This window comes from Malaclemys terrapin, chromosome 16, assembly GCF_027887155.1.
Source record: "Malaclemys terrapin pileata isolate rMalTer1 chromosome 16, rMalTer1.hap1, whole genome shotgun sequence".
Taxonomy (NCBI): domain Eukaryota; kingdom Metazoa; phylum Chordata; order Testudines; family Emydidae; genus Malaclemys; species Malaclemys terrapin.
Window position 1 is genome coordinate 28,835,009 of NC_071520.1, and position 18,144 is coordinate 28,853,152.

General features: G+C 47.4%; 1 protein-coding gene across 2 annotated transcripts in view; it reads left to right on the forward strand.

The window, feature by feature from the left end:
* Positions 1 to 18,144, forward strand: part of WSCD2 (WSC domain containing 2) — a 138,393-nt gene that overhangs the window by 15,843 nt on the left and 104,406 nt on the right. The window contains exon 1 of one of the 2 annotated variants that reach the window (XM_054006899.1): positions 17,520 to 17,591. The exons of the other annotated variant lie outside the window; for it this stretch is intronic. The gene's annotated coding sequence lies outside the window, so the exon portion shown is untranslated. Of the gene's footprint in view, positions 1 to 17,519; positions 17,592 to 18,144 lie in introns of those variants that run through there. 2 annotated transcript variants of the gene reach the window in all.

Genomic DNA, 18,144 nt, shown 5'->3' on the forward strand with positions numbered 1-18,144 from the left:
GGAATACATTGTAACCTGTATACAGATCTGGAAATACCTGGCTGTTTTCTTTTTTCCTTTATGAGCCACCTTTGCACTTGCAGGGTGCATTCATCGTAGGGCAGGATGCAATGTGCTTGCATGGAATTGCGGGCAATGGAACAGAACACAATACAAACCCATACAAAATTCTGTTAGTCTTAAAGGTGCCACAGGACGCTCTGTTGCTTTTTACAGATTCAGACTAACACGGCTCCCCCTCTGACACTTGATACAAACCCAGACATTCGGGCAGGTGGGTACTGTAGTTTGATGAAGTTCGGCCCATGGCAAAGCAAATGAGAATGCACGGAAAGGGAGATCGGCATGCACTCTTCGGGCCCTATGCTCAGTTTAGCTCAAAGAAGCATCGCGTGTGCAAAGACCAATCCCCCAACACACACCCAAGGGCTGTTCCGGAGTTTACTGGGGATTGCTGGAGTGTAGGGACCTCCCCCCGCAACCTCTGGCAACCCCCCCTACACAGGGCACTGAGATAGGTTTGCACAGAACCACTACATCAACCTTCCACCCCAAGGGGAATCCAGCTGTGTGGCTTCTTGCTGCTGCCACAGTGGCACAGATCAGCTGGAGCAGCATGGAGAATCTGGCCCTTTATATTTCAATTTCCTTTCTCTGACTGGATACGTAGGTCAGTGGGGCTATGTCCTAACTAGGGCTGCACATCAGAAGGTCGGCGAGTCGTTTAGTTAATGTTTCATAGCTGAACTTGGATCCTTAATGGGACCCTTGGCACCTACAGAGCTGGATCTCCTGAGAACAAGCCTTGTAGCAGACCAGCACCTCCCCTCCAGTCCTGGCCCAAACTAGAGAGCAGGGGGCCGTGTGAAAAATTCAATATAACCTGCACAACAAAGGTGCCTGGAAGCTTTCGAAGCAGATGCTGCTTTTGCATCCCTCCCCACCAGCCATGGCAAGCAAACCTCTCCTGCTGCTTCCTGAGTGAATGAGTAACAGCTGGAGGTCCATTGTCCTCAGCCTGCACTGTGGCACCCTGCTGTGTCTCTCACTGCAGTTAGCCAGTGCCGGGTTAGCCTCGCCCAGTTGGGAGCATCCCCCTCTCCCTCCCCAACAAGGCCCTACTTATGTCTACTATGTCCTCGCTGTTTCTGCGCTTCCCCTTGGAGGTCTGGGGGCATATCCCAGGGTTCTTTGGGCTGAGACGCTCTAGGATTCCTTCCCAGGCAATTGTGGGAAAACTTGTCTGTCCTCGGAGGGAATCGGAGCAAGGCATTGGAGGGCGATCAGCATTTGGGTGACTTAGCCTGCGCGCTAAATTCAAAGAGGGCAGGTTCCAGCCCAAGTTAAATGGGAGCCTGGGTTCTAACCCATACCCCCAGCCAGGTCAGCTAGCCTGGGCTTCAAGCACCTACAAACCCAGCATACAAGTTTGTCTGTGTGGATGGTAGCGGGTTTGGGCTAAAAACCAGGTAGGAGCCCAGGTTAACTGGTCCGTAGACATACCCACAGCCAGTGTCTCGTGCTGTGCACAAGAGGGGCATTGGGTTACTGGAGAAATTCAATAGCATGGGACTGATTCAAATGGAACGGTTTCTTCACACATGTCGAATTTCACCATCTAATTCCTATGTCCGCCCTGCATTTCATCCCATATTTCACACGTCCTTGTTGTGTTGTCTTGCTATGGCTGACATCAGAACTAAAATCCCACAGTTCCAGACTGCACAGGCTCAGAAAAAGTATTTGAGTGTTAGGGTACGTCTTCAAAGTAAACCTGGAACCTTCCGAGGTTGGGCACCTCGCGAGCAAAGTACTCTTACAGCGCCAGGCTTGGATTCATTTGGTGGCTAATTCAGGGCAGATCTTCCTTTTAAGTAAGCATCTCTCGCCAATGGTGGAGCACAGCAGTGAAACGAATCTCTTCCATCTCTCTTTGTCATTGGCTGCTGCTTCCATCTGTGATCTGGGGTTGAGCTCGACTGTTCTGCCTGCCCTGCTAGGGGGTCTTCTGAAGATTTCTCTTGGGCATCCTTGTCTCTTCACACCAGTTGGTTTCTACTCGAGAGCTTCATGTGGGCGTCTGTGTGCTGGCATCCGCAGTACGTGCCCCAAATGTGCCCAATGCTTCCGTCCAATTCTTGTGGAGGTAATTTCTCAGGTCTCTTCATTGGTGATAGTCTCTCCTTCCAATGTCTTATTTTCAAAGGCATCTAGTTTCCTATCTAACATCTACTAGATCTCCAGCCCTCGCAGCTGCATGTTAGGACTGAGTTGAAAATGCTCAGGTTTGATTGCCATCCGTTGTTGAGTTTAGTGAATACTGTGGCCGCCTTTCCTAGCCTCGATGCCACATCTTTCTTGAGGTCTCCCCTGGCTAGTGTGATGTTGCCCGGGTAAACGAACTGTTCTACTTTCTTGATGGTTTTGCCTTTTAACGGGATGTTACTGCTTGGTGACCGGGATTCAAGGATGTTTGTTTTGGTGTAACTGATTATGAGCCCTACTTGGCCAGCTGGTTTTACAAAGGTGTCTGTCTTTGTAGTTTTTGGGGGTGTCGCTCAGTAGCATGTGAGTGAGCATCACATTTAAGGTAAAGCTATTGCAGAATCAAGCAGAGAATGTGTCAAGTATTGGAATTAAACAGAGAGGCTAGTTCAGTGACATTAAAAAAAATGGTTCGCTCTCTCCTAGGGTCACGTCCTGATTGCTGGTGTGAACGTGCAGCAGCTTTCTGGATTTGGTTCATTATGCATTGGTGGTGCGTGTCCGACACTGGACTTTGCTTGTCTGCTAAATTAAGCCGCCCAGTTAGGTGTCAGGTTGCTACTATGGGTGTAGGAATGTAATAACATCCTACTAGCAAACTCGGTTGCATTCTTTGCATTGCAAGCTGATATTCTGCAGGCACAACAAGACAAACGAAAGCACAAAGAGCCTTTATGCTACAAGTTGTATGAACCGAGTCACCCGTAGTCACCCACCTGTGTATTCATTTAGGGAGAAGAAAGATGGGCCATTTCTTTTCCGAAAGCCACTTTCTACCTAAGTGCGTGTAGGCGCATGTGCTTTCCCCATGCATACTGTGTGCGATGAATATTCTATTGCACAAAACTCGTACCTGGGAGACTATGGAAAATGCCAAAGCTATAAAACATTCCATCTCTCCTGGTAAAAGGGGGGAGTTGGTGTGGTACAGATATTGTGTAATTCTGGTGTCAAGGTGCAGGGACTGTACATATCTTATGGGAAAAGGTCGTGTGAATAGATCTTTTGGCATGTAGCAGCCAGAGGGGAAGCATTCGCTATGGTGCTCTAGGCTAGTGGTCCCGAAACTTTCTACCTTGCACCCCTCCTTACCCCTTTCTGCACCCCTCCACCCCTCGGAGATGGGGAGCCCTGGGCGCGGGGCTGGCAGCAGGGGCCAGCAGCCAGGGCCGGGGCCAGGAGCAGAGCTGGGTGGTGCTCCCTTCCTGCCCCATGTGGGGACTGGCCCGGGCCCCAGCTGTGCCCCCCTGAGCATTCCTCCACGCTCCACAGTTTGGGGACCTCTGCTCTAGGCACTCAAAGAAGTAGCAATGCATCCCCTCTCCCCTAAGTAACAGAGGCAGAAACTCATGTTTATTTAGGCTGTCAGCTCTCTGGGGCAGGGGCCATCTTCTGTTGTGTATTTGTACAGCACCAAACACACTGGGGGGGTCTCTAAGCACTATTGCAGTACAAACAATAATGATGTTGTTCCCAGTCTCGAATGCAAGATGTAACCCTGCTGCAGGCCCTGATTTCTTTCTCAGATGAGATCCCTTTCACGAATGGTTTTTGCACTGCTTCCAATACAAAGGACGTTATTGCTGCAAACCTGTCATGAAAAAGTCTGGCTGCGATTTGTTTTCAGTCTGGGACGTCTTTCCAGTCAAAAAGCGCCCTGGCATTCTAACGGATTTAAGAATTCTGTATCTTGGGAATATTTTCTGTGCCATCACACTTACGCGCTTTTCCTTTGCAGTGTGGAGTAACGTGCATTTTTCTTCTGCCTTTCAAACAGGGCTCGCGGTAGAAATCCTCTGTGCTGTGTTTGCTTTCAGAGGGGCCTGGGAGAAATTCATGCCCCCCACTGCAGTTTGGGAGCATCTACTTCTGACCGAATCATTAACAGCGCTATTATTTTGGCAGCAGAGTTTGTGCCACCGTTTCCATGTCCGATGCTCCAAAGCCGTGACTATCTGATCCCTTCACAAGCCCAACCCAGTGGCTCAGGCCAGCACATCTAGAGAGCCTAGGACTGGGGCCCAGAGCCTCAGCTGGTGTCCATTGGCTAGCCTGTTGAATTTTTAATCCACTACAACTGAACTCCCAATGTCAGTTACATTTAAAACTTAAGACATCCGCTCAGTTAAATAAAAGAACTCCCCTCAATTCGCTACAGAGCATGTCGAGGTGATTTCAGCCGTGCACTGAAATATTGTCTGGGCAGCTGTCAGACACATTTCCGGCAGGTATCCGTCGGTGGAACTAATCAATGTGGACGGGCAGCGGAAAATCATCTCTAGGTTGTTCTGTGTAGGAATATCAGGTCAGATCCTCAGCTGGTGGAAGCTGGCATAGTGCCATGGGAGCGGCACTGGTTTATATCTGCTGAGGACCTGGTCCAGCATTTCAGAGTTTATTTATAACTGACTTGGAAAGCCGGGGTTGTGTATGGTAGCATCAGGCCTCGTGAAAGCGAGAGAAACAAAGGAAGGGTAACATGCGGGAATAAAATCATGATAATTAGCAACAACAGACAGCACCTTGTATCTCAAAGCACATGACGGACATGAGTTAGTGAAGCCTTGCACCAGCCTTGCATGTGTTCCCCTGGAGGGTTCAGCTGAACACCCAAAATATTGTGAGGTAACCCTCTTTTCGGTTCCTTCCTCACCAAGCAGCTAGTCTCAGCTGCTCCCCACCATACCCAGAACAACACAACAGCCAGTCTCCTCTATCGGAGTCGTAAGCTATACAGATCATCAGTAAATCTTATAAAGAATATTTACAAATTCCTTTCCTCCCCCATCCCTGTTCGCACTGGCGTCTGCTGTCTCATTTCAATCTAAAGCCTTCCGTTGATTTACAGCAAGGAAATAGATTTATAAACCTTAAAACAGATTTGGAAATCCTGCAAAAATCTATGAGCAGATGGACAAATCCTCCTTTGGATTTACAAATCAAGCCAATAAATCCCAAATAAGAGGTTTTTCCATTGCAAATCTTTTTGCACTTGGGCCAGAGAAGGGACTTAACTACTAACCAGGGACTCTGGAGCCCAAACCACCAGACATATAGTTTCCATGAAAATGGCTGGATGAGAAAATTCTGTACCTGACTTTTGTGCATTGTTCAGGAAAGCACTGTAACCTGAGCTACCCTCACACTGCAGTGTCACCAAACATACAGAACCAAGGGCAATCCGCTTGCCGATGTTTCTATTTACAGATCTCACTCTTCCAACTGTTCCCTCACCAGTAAAACTCCTCCACCCACTGTCTGGACTGGTGGGCCCAGATCCTCAGCTGGTGTCCATTGGCTAGCTCTGACGTTGCAATCAGGTATGCTACACTGATCTGCACCAGTTGAGGATCTGGCCTTCTATATCTATTGACCTGTTTCCCAGTTAACAACTTCCATGTAGTTGTGCTTCTTCACTCACACCGACACACTAGCGCTCCTAACCCTGCCCTACCTACACTTTCATGACGTGACTCTTCCTGGACAGGGTCAGGTAAGATACTGACGGCCGCCCACCTGGAATGCCTTAACGTCTTCCCAACAGCTACATGATATGCTCTCGAATGCACATGCCTGACCTCTGCTGAGGTCGGCGGCAGCCTCGGGTATGTGTCTAGAGGCATGACTAAGAGTTGGAATGCAGTCTCATAGAATCAGAGAATATCAGGGTTGGGAGGGACTTCAGGAGGTCATCTAGTACAACCCCCTGCTCAAAGCAGGACCAATCCCCAGATTCCTAAATGCCCCCCTCAAGGATTGAACTCACAACCCTGGGTTTAGCAGGCCAATGCTCAAACCACTGAGCTATCCCTCCCCCCACCCTGTTTCATTGGAAAAGCTCCCTTTGACTTCAGTGGGCTTTGGATCAGGGCCCATCTCTAACTGACACGCTACTCTTCCATCTTCAATGATCTCCCCCACTGCCTTAGAGCTAGAGGTGCTGGGGCCAATCTGTCTCATTCTGATACTAATTGGCTAGGTGCTGTGATGGGGAGACTGCCTGGGTTTTCTGCTTTGCACCCGCTCATGTTGACACGGGGATCAGCGAAGAAGACCCGCCAGGCATTCTGGAGTCACTGCTCTGGGCACCCGTCTCAGGAGAATGGGAGCTGTTGAAGGAGACGGCGTGTGGACGGTAATCCAAAGAGTGACAGCACCTGTCTGGTTGGAAGCCGAGGATCTCAGTCTGTGGAGAACTCTTCTGTCTTTGAAGAGCTGCATAAGAGGGCTCAGGAACTTCACTTCTGCTGCGAACCTGGTACAAGGTTGCTGTTGAGTCCGACCACCCTTCAGCTGCTCTGGCACCTAGTCTGGAGGAACAGCTGTGAATAGCGGATATACAGAGATAGGAATACTAATCTGAATGTCATTACTTCTCAGATAAAGCAGTTCAGAGATACATCAGAGGATACAAGCTGTGGCCCTCTCGTAATATTTAAACTTGGGAAATTGTGCTCATGCCTAGGGCTTGATGGGAAATAATTCCGTTTCACCAAAAATTCAGAAGCTTTGACGTTTGTTTTTTTGTTCCAATATGCAACAAAAATGAGACCGTTTTGAATTTTTTTTGTGTGTGTGAAAAAAATGGGAGGGAGAGAAACTTCCCTACCCTGCAACAACCAATGGCCTAGTGATGAGGGCGCTCACCTGCATGTGGGAAACCTGGGTTCCAGTCCCTGCTTCAAATCAGGACTTGAACCTGGGTGTCTCACATCCCAAGTGGGTCCCATCGCCGCTGGGCTTTTGGCTGTTCTTGGGGTGGGTCTCTCTCTGCTTTGGACCAGAAATTCCATCCTAGACCTCTGATCAGCTCTATTCGCAGCCAGCAAAAAGTCAAAATCAGAGGCCCAGTGAAAACCATATGGACCATATTTCCATGGGGGGGCTGAATGGAAAATCTTCAAGGTTTAATCAGGAATGGGGTTGGCATTTAAATGCCCCCGCAGCTCTTATGGGCACCTCCATTGGTGCATGCCGTTGCCTATGTTTATTCAGAAAGCGTGGGTAGCTAGACACCGACAGCTGACGAACAATAGGAGAGGTGCTGCAGTGGAGAGCAATGGAGACGAGTGCCAAATCTGACCCATACTTTTTAATCATCAAACATTTTGGTTTCATGGACCGGGGAAGGATTAAACTTGTCATTAATCCAAACCAGATTGCCCATCTCCTGTGTCTGTCACGTTGGGAGAGTGAACTTTAGTGGTTATAGTAGGAGGCTGGAGGGCAGGGGCAAGGCTCCTGGGTTCTGTTCCTAAGAATACCGCCGACTGACTCCTGACATGAATCTGGGCCTCTGAATTAACTTCGCTGTGTTGCAGTTTACCCATGTACAAAACTGGCATACTTTTATACAGCATCCTACATGAGTGCTGTGAGACTATATTCATTCATCGGTGGAAGGAGTTTTGAGATCCTTGGCTGAACGGAGTTATATGAGGAATTTATAAGCCATTGTCACAAAAGCATCTTGAAGCCCGGTGATGGAGAGAGCTGACAATTCTGAAACAAGAAATGGTTTCGGGTCAACCCCAAAATGACAGTCTTTAAAATGTTCAGTGAATCAAAGAGGAAAAAAAAGTTGGGGGTCAAATGGAGCACATTGTTTTAATTTTGAGCAATTTTTAACTTTTTATTCACCTATAATTGAAGGAAATTTCAAAACAAAAAATCATTTAGAAAAATGTCAAAATAAAATGTTTATTTTTCTGACGCACAATTCAGCAACAATGACTTGAATTTTCGAAATGTTTCGGTCAACCCCAATCTGCATTTTTCGCTGACAAAAGTTTCAGTTGAAAAATGTCATCCAGCTCTAGTGGTAAGCAGAGGAGACGACCCATAATCCCAAATCCAGACCCCCCTAAATAGCTGAGAAGTTTCGATCTAGATCCACACTTTGGACCTGACCCCACTCAATAATGGACTGATCCAACCCGCCAGATCTAAACACAGAGAAAGTTTTGATCCGGGTCTAGAGACAGATGGCACCTCCTGTAGGGAACTGATGGACTTATACAGAACTTTGACCCCGTTTAGAGTCACACAAGAAATGGAAACTAGCTAGAGATCTGAAGTAGAAACTATGAGATGAACTAAGTTATACTGCACAAACCTCAGACAGATGGAAAACGGAAACTGTCACCGCCTAGCAGAAAATAGTGCTATATTGGGCAAAGGGTGTTGCCAACAGACTCTGAACCCAAGCCAAGTCAAATAAAACGTTACAAAAAAATAAAGTTAGATTTGTTTTAACTGCCTCTAAAATTTCAAGTGGTATATTTAGCTTGGCAGCATCCCTGGAATGGATATGTGGAGCGTGTTTTTCTGGTGTGGGCTGACGTCTGTTTGTGGTGTGGATGAGACCAATGGGCTTTCTCCCCTCCAGGCCCCACACCCTGCCTTCAGAACGGGTTACTTAAATTGCTGTGCTTGAGGGCTACAAATCTGCCCACGTATTATGGCTATATCATTTGTATCTATATTTACAGCCACTCCTCTGGGAATATTTATTGTGATAGAAACTATTCCCTTCCTACGATCACTATATAGAGATAGGGCCAAATCTACAGCTGGGGTGAACTGCCCTTGCTCCAGTGAAGTCAATGATGCTACATCATTTATACCAGCTGAGGATCTTGCCTCGATCGTGTAAATTTTCAAACGTGACTTGTGATTTTGGGTGCCTCACTTTTTTGGTGCCCAACTTATTATTTATTATTGGCATTACCCCAGCACGGAGGAGCCCTTGTCATGGACCGGGCCTCCATTGTGCTAGGCGCTGTACAGACAGAGACCAAAAAGACAGTCCCTGCCCCAAGGAATCATAGAAGCATAGAATATCAGGGTTGGAAGGGACCTCAGGAGGTCATCTAGTCCAACCTCCTGCTGAAAGCAGGCCCAACCCCAACCAAGGCTAGGTCTACGGGGGGGGGGGAGGGTGTCGACCTAAGATACGCAACTTCAGCTACGTGAATAGCGTAGCTGAAGTGGCGTATTTTAGGTCGATTTACCTGGCTGTGAGGATGGCGGCGAGTCGACTGCCGCCGCGCTGCCGTCGACTCCGCTTCCGCCTCTTGCCGCAGTGGATTTCCGGAGTCGACGGAAGAGCCATTGGGGATCGATTTTATCGCGTCTTCACTAGACGCGATAAGTCGATCCCCAATAGATCGATTGCTACCCGCCGATTCGGCGGGTAGTGAAGACGTGCCCTAAATCAACCCCCTGCTCAAAGCAGGACCAATCCCCAAATAAATCATCCCAGCCAGGGCTTTGTCAAGCCTGACCTTAAAAACCTCTAAGGATGGAGATTCCACCACCTCCCTAGGTAACCCATTCCAGTGCTTCACCATCCTCCTAGTGAAATTTTTTTCCTAATATCCAACCTAAACCTCTCCCACTGCAACTTGAGACCATTACTCCTTATTCTGTCATCTGGTACCACTGAGAACAGTCTAGATTCATCCACTTTGGAACCCCCTTTCAGGTAGTTGAAAGCAGCTATCAAATCCCCCCTCATTCCTCTCTTCTGCAGACTAAACAATCCCAGTTCCCTCAGCCTCTCCTCAAGCTGATATCAGCTCCTGAGGAGCTGATAATCTACATACTTTGAGGTCTGATTTGCAGAAAGGGATGAGCACCTCCCCTCTGCGAAATGAAGACACTTGGAAGTGTCACTTTTGAAAACCTAACCAATGAATTGAAATATAGGTTGACAATAGATCTAGACAAACATACACACACATGCTGGCTTGGAGCTCCATCACTGACAATTTTTCAAATAAGATTGGATGTTTTTCTACAAGATCTGCTCCAGGAATTCTTTTGGGGCAGGTCTCTGGCCTGTGTGATACAGCAGATCAGACTAGATCAGGGGTAGGCAACCTATGGCATGGGTGCCAAAGGCGGCACGCGAGCTGATTTTCAGTGGCACTCACACTGCCCGGGTCCTGGCCACTGGTCCGGGGGGGCTCTGCATTTTAATTTAATTTTAAATGAAGCTTCTTAAACATTTTACAAACCTTATTTACTTTACATACAACAATAGTTTAGTTATATATTATAGACATAGAAAGAGACCTTCTAAAAATGCGAAAGTGTATGACTGGCACGCGAAATCTTAAATTAGAGTGAATAAATGAAGACTCGGCACACCGCTTCTGAAAGGTTGCCGACCCCTGGGCTAGATGATCACAGTGATCCCTTCTGGCCTGGGAATCTATGAATTGCAATCAATGTGCCCCCCCCTAAGGTGACCAGAGAGCAAATGTGAAAAATCGGGACGGGGGTGGGGGGTAATAGGAGCCTATATAAGAAAAAGATCCAAAAATCGAGACTGTCCCTATAAAATCGGGACAGGACATCTGGTCACCCTACCCCCCCCCCCCCCGAATTTGCAATGGTAACTAATTGCATGGCATGAGTTTAATCATATGGTTTTCAACTTAAATCCCCCCGCCCCCAAATAAAAAAATAACAGTAGAGGATTAAAACTTCGACAGAACTTGTGCTCAATCCAGCATCCTGAATGCCATTTCCTGGCAGAAAAAAAATTCCTGCTGGTCTTTTCACTTCTTAGTCACTCCTAGCTTTGCTGTTGGGTTTTCTGATTTTCCCAGGGAGAAGATGAAACACACATTCTACCTCCCACATACTTAAATTAGCTTTTAAGGACAAGACTGACAGTAATGAGCCACCCCCCTGATCTCTGGAAACTGTAGCTCTGATGGGGCCTTCACTGTTCTAAATACTTGGTGGGCTTTGCTGCTCCTTGCACTATGAGTGCTTTGCTCTTTTCTCTAATAGCAGCGCCCAGATGGGAAAAAAGAGCGCTTCGGCCATGCAGCGGGAAATCCGGCTGCACTTGAATTAAAGGACTTTTTTTAAGGGCCATTTTTGCCTATGCACAGCATCATTATCAGCTTTGGACTCCTTTAGCCCAGGTAAGAGGAAGGGATTCGGTGAGTCTCTTGTCGTTTAGTGATAATGCATGGAGCATTGTAGAAGGGAGCTACGGGAGTTCTTCGTAGTTTGAGCCAACATCTTCTATTGAATTTGAAATTATACTAATTGGAATCTTGGCCAGGCATTCAAAGCATTGAATTGTGACCATTACTAATCAATAGGAAAGAAACACAACAGGAACCAGTAATGCCACCTAATCAGAATGCAGTTTATTCATAACAGCCAATAGAATAATTCTGTGAGCGCGGTCTGTTAGGAACAGGCTGATGGTATCTGATTGGCTGGAGCACAGGATATAAGTCTGTCCTTGTTGAGGCTTTTGCATCAATAGAACCACATGGGTGTGATGGGCTCCAGATACCCGTGTTTACTAAATATACCCAACACGGAAGGCCTAATTCTATATGTATACACACCGCACCTGTGACTGGTTTCTAAACACAGAACGCAGTGAGCACCGCAAGAGGGCTCACCAACTATTTAAAGAGATGCTCCTTCACACTGCAGTCCTCTTGGCCAATCAGGAATGCCGCAGGTCGACGGCTGAGGATTCAATTCACTCTTGGGCACAGAATCTGCACACGGGTTTAAGTGGGACTTAACTGTTGACCCTATTTTCAAAACCAGAAAGTGAGACCCTTAGACTTAGACTTATGACATGCCCAAGGGCTCCCGCTCTGGTTCCTTTCTGCGATCAGCCCTGCCTGGATGACGTAGATTGAAAAAAGGCTAAATTCTACCTCGTCTCCCTGTGTTCCTCGTAGAGTGCAGGGAAGTGAGGGGGAGAGAGACCACCAAGTGCACGTGGACCCCTCTCCTCCGAGGGGGTCACAGCTGGGGTTTTGCATCGACTAGAGTGGGTCATCGACTCGTCTTGCAATGTTGTTGCCTAGGAAGCTGTGACAAGCTTTGACCCAGCACAGTGGCTGTCGTGAAACACGTTCACTGTGTGATGCGACCCAGGGCTGTGGGCAAAGCAGGTACGCCTGGAAAAAATATTCCGCAGTTATAAAACCTCAAGTGTTTAGACTGGTGCAATGAAAAACCTGGACATTTCATGAGCCCTGACAGAATTCAGGGAATCATGGGACTGTCCCAGTAAAACCAGGATGTCCTGTCTCTTCACTTAAGTATCAGGGGGTAGCCGTGTTAGTCTGTATCTACAAAAACAACAAGGAGTCTGGTGGCACCTTAAAGACTAACAGATTTATTTGGGCATAAGCTTTCGTGGGTAAAAACCTCACTTCTTCAGATGTATAGAAGTGAGGTTTTTACCCACGAAAGCTTATGCCCAAATAAATCTGTTAGTCTTTAAGGTGCCACCAGACTTCTTGTTCTTTACTTAACTGATGCATGGTCTCATTCTAGCCCTCTAACTCTTTTCAGCGTCTCCATCAAACAAAAACAATTTAAATTGACATCAATCCCCATCTGACAGATTTGCTTGTGTGTCTGTAGACTGGGGATTTTCTTGCACTCCGATTGTTATTTTTAGTTTTGAAACTCCATGGTTAACGCACGTAGATGGAGAAAGGTGCCTTAGAAACAGACCAATTAAATAAATAATGTTCCTGTTGATCAAATCATTCTATTAAAGTCCCAGCCCTTTCAAATGAGATTTCATTCATCTCCCAGAAATTGTTACTCCAGTAACCATTGCCACCAAAGTCTAATAGAATTTACACGGAACGACATGTAAAAACAAAACACTTTTAAAATGTGTTTTTATGTAAACCCAGCATGGGGTGAGGCTGCCTGCAGAGAGGAAATCTCAGAAGAGAGGGAGGCTGTTGTGCAGAGAAGATAACAAAACACACTGGCAAAACAGCGTTCCTGCTGCAGAAAAACAATCCAACACAATTTTCCTGGTGTAAAATCAGGAGTTGTGCCTCTGAGTTCCAGTGGCATCCGTGCAAAGGGAGTTAGGTCCAGAATCTGAAATGAACAAAGGAAATTCCCGGCTGTTTGGGATGACACAAATCTTTACACTAATATATACACTGATGCCCTAAAACTATAATCCCCACTACCGCGACTACTATACACTAGTCAGCGCAGCCAGTGCAAGAGGCCTTTTCGAAATGTCCCTATGAAATGAGTTGTGTTCTCGTGAAAATCCTGAATGATTAGTGCCAAGGCATCATCTCTTATTGCTACCAGAGCAAAAGGAGGCCAGCCCTGCCAAAAGCGTTCTTCTAAAAAGCAATGTGGCTAACGGGCATTCCTTCCAGGAAAAGACTCTCTGCTAGTTTCTGATGTCATTTATTCTGACGCCAATGGAATTACTCTGAGTCCACGCCAGTGTGAGGGCTTGATCTTGCTTTCCATCAACTGGAATAGGAGCAGGGCCAGGAAAGTATGAACTGGTCCAGTGTGTGCAGTTTTCATTGGGTGAGGAAAAAACATGTTCCATCCATTGATACACAAAGCCAATCCCTTTATATATATATGGCCCTTAATGTGGTTTTCCCCTCGCACACCCGACCAGATTGCTTCCCAACAAAAGAAGATAACAAACAAGTTCAGCAACAAAATGTCATCAAAGCCCAGAATTTTAGCTTTGATTTAAAAGCAGCCAAGTGCACAACATGTTCTTCTCATCTCCCGTGGCATTCACAACCCCGGTGTATTAGTGGCTCAAGGGATTGGGCATCGAATGGTCCTTGCATGGCTGAGTTTGACTGAAGGACAGAATGGAAACCTTAATTTGTACTGTCCTGGCTTTGCTCAGTTTCTCTCCCAGCTGTAATATTATTTAACTCTAATTGGATGCATCTCATTTTCTGGTTCTGGTTTTGTTTTGTTTGGTGGGGGGTTTTGGGGGACGGAGAGAAGGAGAAATACCTTTTCACTGACAGGTCTACAGCTGGATGATTTACCGAAGAGCCCATTCTGATTTTAGCAGCGTGAAGTCCACATTTCATGTCAGCACGGAGATACACCTAACATATGTCTAGTTTGATAACCAGACTCATATTTTCAGAAAGTGCTCATGGGAGTGAAGGACTCCTAGCACTGACTAGATCTAAGACAGATGATTTGCAAGCTCCTAACATAGCCACTGCACTCCCCCCTCCCCCTGTTATCTGCAATGATCCCTATTGCAACCCCGGGCCTTTTTTAGTCTAGTGGATGGAGCAGAAGCTGGGAATCAGGACTCCTGGCTTCCCCAAGAATTGTGACAGTGTAAATTCTTATTCACAGGAACAACTTGATTGCAGCATCTGCCAATGGTGCCCCATGTATCTTTTGTAAGTGAGGCTAGGAAACAGGGCCGGCTCTGGCTTTTTTGCCGCCCCAGGCAAAAAAGCCTCCAGCCGCCCGCCCCCACCCCCCCCCGCAGCGCGGCAGGGGAGGGCGGCCGGAGCCCCGGGAGGAGGGCAGCGAGCCCCGGCCGGGGCGGCGGCCAGAGCACCGGGGGGAGGGTGGCGAGCCCGCCCGGGGCTCCGCTGTCCCCGGCAGCCAGAGCGCCGGGGGGAGGGCGGCGAGCCCCGGCCGTGGCCCCGCTCTCCCCGGCGGCTGGAGCCGGAGCACTGCGCCGCCCCCCTCCAGGTGCCGCCCCAAGCACAAGCTTGGTGGGCTGGTGCCTGGGGCCGGCCTTGCTAGGAAAGCTGCAGAATACATACATAAGACAACATGATCATCTAACATCAAGAGATTTTGAATTGCCAAATTACTAGATGGTAATCAATATGGTGAGGCAGCATCCGATTTAAAAGCTGTGGGTTGATTTTTTTTTTTCTTTTTGACAGAGACCAGCTCAGAAATGCATGCTATAAGACTGATTGCACACAAAAGCTTTTAGCTATCCAGGCATCTGGTTAAACTGAGTGTGGATGAACCAGATCTGACTTTTGCTGATGTAATCAGTGCAAACACGTACTTCCTCTTGGAAACGCCAGATGAATTCTTCATTCTGGCTATTAGTGCCAGGAACTAAAAGTGAGAGCAGAATTTGCCTCTGTGCATTGCAGCTACAGTATCTTCCACAGGAAGATCTCACAGCACTTTTTTGTCCTCATGTGAAGTAGATAAGTGACACACCTATGGCTCTCTAGGACTTCACAACTGGCACGATGCTTCCCATCACAACCACTTGGGAAACTTCACGGTAGCGGGGGTCGGGGATAGGACCCAGATGCTCCTGCTTCCCCAAAGCACAACCCCCTACAGGAGATTTGCCATTAGCTGTTAGCAGGACACAGACTATGGAACATTTTTGAACAGTCTAACTCCATCCAGGAGGGGGCAGTCAGTAGGACATATACACATGCCATACCATCCGGTTAGCACATGGCCAGATCATGATTCCTGTTTGACAGTTAAGGAAACCAAGAATTAATGATTGTTCCCGGCAGAGTCTCCTGAGCAGGTAGCCTGATTCCACGTTTTAAACACTAGACTACAGTCTAGCCATCTCTGTTTTTAAAGACCTTTTCTCTTACTCTGTCCTAGGCTCTGATAAGAAGTGGTACTGATACGATGCAACTGGATAGTTCAATTGCCTTTCTTCTCCTAATGGAACTCTTGTGTTGGCTAATTTGCTGTTTTTAATGGCCTGATTGTTCTGCACATCCCAGGGAAGCCATGTGAGCACTTCAGTGTGTTTTGCAGTGGTCACGTGCTAGGCGGTGCTTGAAGGCAACTGAACCTTGTTGCTCAATAATTGCAGAGCAATTTGGAGACACGACTCAAATGTATAATTTATGGGCGCTTCATTCATCCTGGTCACAAGCAGTTACTGAGACAATTGTTATAGCACAAAAACAATTTCCATCAGGACATGTGTCTGGCTACCTAGACAAGAGCATTAGTTTGGAAAGGGAAGAAATCATAGAGTCGTAGGACTGGAAGGGACCTCAAGAGGTCATGTAGTCCAGTCCCCTGCACTAAATCACTTTGAACTTTCTGATGAAGCTTTCCTCTTCAGCGAAATGTGCAGGGGACTGGACTCGATGACCTCTCGAGGTCCCTTCCAGTCCTATAATCTATGAATCTATGAATCTATGAAAAGGAGCAAAGGACCCTAAAATGAAGAGAGCCTGATCTCACCTGCTTTGCACAGGGTGAGAAGTGGGTGTAAAACGCTAGCAAATCAGAATTCCCACACGCACCTCCAGGAGAACATTTCATACACACTTTGCACAAGTGTGAATGACTAGGAAAGAAACCAGGCAGTGGGGAACCAGGCCCATCACCATTCGGATTTGCTAGCATTTTATGCCTACTTTGCACAGGTGCAAATAACTGCATATGGTACAGGGCAGTGAGAGGAGGAACTCCGGTTCTTAGCCTACACTGCTGTGCAGTATTATATCAGCATGAGCTGGTGGACTACTACCCCAGAGCCCCGTCTTTCCTTCTAGGATGGAACCGCTCATGATGGGGAAAAGCAGCTGCTGTTGCCACTGCTAACACCATTTGTCTGCTCAGACAGCCTTGGAGATCAATTATTCTCATTAGCCAATGGAGAATTAACAAGCACTGGGCTTAAGCTGCAGGAGGGAGAGGTTAGGCTGAGCATTAGGAAGGAAATAAATCATATTTGGGCCAAATTCTGCTTGTTTCCACCCATATGAATCCATTAACGTTAGCAGAGGTGGGAGCTGACAGCAGAATCTGGCCCTAACCCTAAAATGGAACCAAATGCCAAAGAAAGTTATGGACTAGCTGGCACTGCAGATACTCCAGGCTAGACAATAAACAAGGGATGGTCTAGGCATAATAAAAATCAATGATGATTCCTCTCCAAATGCAGGAGATGGGTGAGACCAGCCATTGCTAGCGCTTTCCTCCAACCCAGGTGATTCTGAGATTTTAATAAGGGCATTTGTGGAGCATAGCCCAGAACAAGTGATGAAAGCCACTGCTCTAAAATCTGACTTTTCCAACCCTGCCCCACTGCATTGAAATGTCTGATTAATTCCTCTTGCTTTTAGCTCCATTATTTTGACTGGTAAAGCATGTGACAAACTGTCCTCTGGCTGAAATGCTGATCTGGCTGGCGCTTATTAACTCCGCTTCCAAATAAGGGACGCTTGGGCAGCAGTGTGTTCTGAAGCGGCTTTCCCTGTACGATGAAGATAAAGCCTTCTTCAAGTCCCAGGCTCCCGAGGTATTTCTCACGTAGCTCTTCCGATGAGCACTCATCTCCAAGGCAGAGGGCTGCCGTCCACTGCTGGGAATGCCGTTTGACTTTAGTTATCAGATTAAGTCCCGTACACTTGTCATTCTGATGACATATTATTTAAGAGCACTTGCGTGTGCGTACAAACACACATACGCACGCTCTCCCTCGTACCTGGCAGAGAGAGCTGGAGATCCCAGAGGGGAGCGAGCAGACACCTTGGTGCAGAATAACCGTAAGTGACAGCGTATGTCGTCTTTGACATCGGTAGTAGGGATCTAGGAGAGCCAAGTACGATTCTGACATCTAAAAGCACTCAGGCTTCCTACTCTATAAAAGAAACAATGGGAACGGAGAGGCCCTGGAACGTGCCAGATTGGCAGCTCCTGACAAATGTAGTGCACTGTTCATCCACTGAACCAGTCCAGCATGGGCTTCTTGCCCCTACTGGTGTGCCTTAAACCTGGCACGGAGGGTAGGTGAGTCTTCATGGCTCAGTCTTCACAGCCTCCTGGCTGAGTTTGCCAACCAGTGCCAGCTGTGGGGGTGGATTTAGGAGGCGGGCACTTGTCCACGGAAGGTGGACTGAGACTACAGAGACCATTTCACCCCCCCCGACCCCGACACACTCAAACCTCCCCAAATACACCCATGTCTGCAGTGCCGACCCCACACAAGACAAAGCTCAAAAATGAAATCACTTTGGGTTGAATAGGGAATTTCTTGAAAGGCCATGAAGTCAAAAACACCTCCAGTCGCTTTACTAAGGCCTACCAGCTGTAGTCAAT